This window comes from Empidonax traillii, unplaced genomic scaffold, assembly GCF_003031625.1.
Source record: "Empidonax traillii isolate 1590-97213 ecotype Southwest subspecies unplaced genomic scaffold, ASM303162v1 scaffold2699:size19294, whole genome shotgun sequence".
NCBI classification, from domain to species: Eukaryota; Metazoa; Chordata; class Aves; order Passeriformes; family Tyrannidae; genus Empidonax; species Empidonax traillii.
Genome location: NW_020957892.1, coordinates 15,995 through 19,294, shown reverse-complemented (window position 1 = coordinate 19,294; position 3,300 = coordinate 15,995). Strand labels below are relative to the sequence as shown.

The 3,300-nt window shown below is 62.4% G+C and overlaps 1 pseudogene; it reads left to right on the top strand.

Annotated features, from left to right (window-relative positions):
• The first annotated feature begins 1,557 nt into the window (after window positions 1-1,557).
• LOC114072150 lies at window positions 1,558-3,264 on the top strand (annotated as a pseudogene).
• The last annotated feature ends 36 nt before the right edge of the window (window positions 3,265-3,300 follow it).

Below are 3,300 nucleotides of genomic sequence, written 5' to 3'. Positions count from 1 at the left end.
CTGGGGGAGCACTGGGGACACTGGGAGGCACTTTGGGGGGCAATGGCAATGGAGAGGCTGAGGATGAGGTTGGGGGGTCCTGGGAGGGCTGAGAGGAGATGTGGGGAGTCGTGGGGGCAACTGGGAGGGAGTTTGGGGGAGCCTGGGTGGGATGGGAGGGAGGTTGTGGTGGGCTTGGGTTGACTGGGAGGGGGTTGGGAAAGTGCTGGGAGGGCTGGGAAGGGACCAGGAGGGGTTCAGGGGTGTCCTGGGGGTGATAGGAGGGGGGTTGGAGGGTCCTAAAGGAGATGGGAGGGGCTTTGTGGGATCCCCGAGGGGCTGGGAATGGAATGGCAGGAGGTTTCAGGGGGTCCTGGGTGGGCTGGGGGAGACAAGGATGAGGTTTGTGGGGTCCTGGGTGGTCTCTGGGAGGTTTTGGGGGTCCTGACCCCCCCGGTTCCCCTCAGTGATGCCACAGGACATTGTCCATACCAAGATCCTGGGGGGGGTTGGGGGCTTCGTGTTGGGCTTTGTCTTCCTGGCACTGGGGCTTGGCTTCTACCTGCGGGAGAAGGTAAAGGGGGGTCTCCGGGGGTCGTGTCCCCCCTTCCCCAGAGGGTGTGTGCCCCCCCTGCCCCCCCAGCCCGCTGTCACCCCCTTTTCTCTCCCCACAGAGATCCTGAGCCGGCGGTGGCCGCAGCCCCTTCCCGTGGCCTCGGGCCCAGCCGGGACCCCCCAGTTCATCCCCGCCCGGAGTTTGTGGGGGTCGTGTGTCCCCCTCGGCCCTGCTCTTGCTCTCACACCAGCCACCTGCTGCTCCCAGTGCTCCCAGTAAAGCTTCCCAGTTCTCTGCAGTCCTGATTATTAGGGGGCAGTAGGGGAGCTGCAAAAATCCTGGAAACAGGGCATTTGGCCGCTTCAAGGCCCAAAAAGTCCTGGAGAAAGGTGGTTTGGGCACCTCCAGAGCCCTAAAATCCTGGGAATGGGGGAGTTTGGGCACTCTCAGACCCCCAAAATCACAGGAACTGGAGGTGATTGGTACCCAGGGCTACTCAGAAGCTCACTCCCCTGTATTCAGGTTATCCTAGACTCCAATTCCCGAAATCCGGAACCGCCCAAAAACCCACCCTGGCTCTCCTAAGCCGCGAGTAGGGTCAGCTCCAGAAGCAACCAATGGAAGCCTGCTATTTTGACGCGTCACCAGTTGCCGGGCAGACCCGACCACAACTGAGCCCTCACCGAGATCAGCCAATCGACTCGTTTGGGGGGCACGTCAGAGTTCCGGGACACTTGGATTCTCGTTTTTGGGTTCAGCAGAGCTGCTGGACCTCTGGATGCACGTTTGTTGGTGCTACTGAGGTCCTACCTCCACTGCACCCCACGGAGCCCCCAGAACCCCCCACTGCAGGGCTGTAGCGCCTTGAACGGCCTCAGCCAATCAGAAAGCGCTCTTGAAGCACTCGGCTAATCAGAGCGCGTCTTCTTTAAGACTCATCAGTTGCTGGGAAGACGTGACGAAAAACGGGCTCCAACTTTGCGCTCAGCCAATCAGGGCGCGTCCAAAACAGCCCAAAAACGGCCCCGCCCGGCTGGTTTTGGGGTGTCAGCATCTGCCCGGCGCTGGGGATGGAGCGTGGGCGGGGAGCTGGGGCCGTACTGGTGGTACTGGTGGTGCTGGGAGCCCCCCCGGCTGCGGGCGAGGAGCTCTCGGGTGAGCGGGGGCAGGGTGGGCGGGAAGGGGGGAAAGAGGAGAGAAAAGAGGAGAGAAAAGAGGCCCCAAAAGTGAGTGCGTGGGGGCTTGGAACCACCAGAATTAGTGGGAGGAGGGTGGAAGCCCCAAACTGAGAAAGGTGGGGGTCTGGGGATTGGGGGGACAGTGGGAAAGGGGTGGGAGAGGGGGGAAAAAGGGGGGTGGGAGAGCAGGAAGAGGAGTGCCATGTGGGTCCCTCAGTGCCCCCATCACTGGAGCCCTGCAGCGGTTCCCTGGGACTCGGGAAGGGGGGTGGGGGGGCGACCTTCACTGGGGGGTCCCCAACCCGCCTGTCCATCCTCGGGGGGGCTGATGGGGGGGTTCCCCCCAAGCTAAGAGCCGGTGCTGCAGCGGCCGTGGGGCAGAGGGGGTGGAAAGGAGGTTCCAGGGTGGCCCCCTGACCTCCCAACATGCTTTGGGTGCTGGGGGATGATGGGGGTGGGGACGTGGCACCCCCTGACCCATGTCCTGCACACACAGGGGTGTTCCAGAAGTTGAAAAAGGCCGAGTGTCACTTCATCAACGGCACCGAGCGGCTGAGGTTGGTGGTGAGGCACATTTACAACCGGCAGCAGTTCGTACACTTCGACAGCGATGTGGGGGTCTTTGTGGGGGACGCCCCGTATGGGGAGATCCAGGCCAGGTACTGGAACAGCAAACAGGAAAGGCTGGAGGACACACGGTCTGGGGTGGACACGTACTGCCGGAACAACTACAGGGTGGCCACCCCTTTCGTTGTGAACCGCAGAGGTGAGCGCGGGGCAGAGCGGGTCCCCTCGGGAATTCCCCTGCCCCTGGAAAGACCCTGGAGCCCCTGAAACCCGTCCTGGGATTCACCCCAGACCCCTCAGCCCTCCCTGTGCCCATCCCCGTCGTCTTTTTCCCCATATCAGTGCCCCCGAATCCATCCCACTCTCTCCCAGTGCCCCTCATTATATTTCGATCCATCTTAGTTTCTCCCAGTGTCCCCAGTCCATCCCAGTCTCTCCCAGTGCCCCCTCGCCTCTCCGCCCCGCTGGTGCCACCGCTCTCCCCTCAGCGAATCAGAGCTCGTCTTTCTGATGACTCATCAGTTGCCGGGCAGACCCACAGCGTAGAGTTCCCTCTCCAAGACAGCCTCCCAGTCCCGATCGGGTTCTTCCCAGCCCATTTCAGTCCTTCCCAGTCCCTCCCACTCATTTCCAGACCATCTCACTCCACTCCCAGACCCTCTCACTCCATTCCCAGTCGTTCTCAGTTGACTCCCACATCTCCCAACTCTCTACCCAGTGACCCCCCCAGCCAATCCCCTTCTACCCCAGTCCATTCCCAGTCCCCCTCAGTGCCATCCCAGTCCCTCCCATTGTCAACCAAATCCCTACCAATGCCCTACAAGCCCTCTCCCCTCTCTCCCAGTGCCCCCCAGCTCAGCCCAGTGTCTCCCCCGTCTCTCCCAGTGCCCCCCAGCATGTCCATCTCGCTGGTGCCGTCGAGCTCCCAGCCCGGCCCCAGCCCCTGCTCTGCTCCGTGATGGATTTCTACCCTGCCCGGTGCAGGTGAGGTGGTTCCAGGATGGGCAGGAGCTGCCGGAG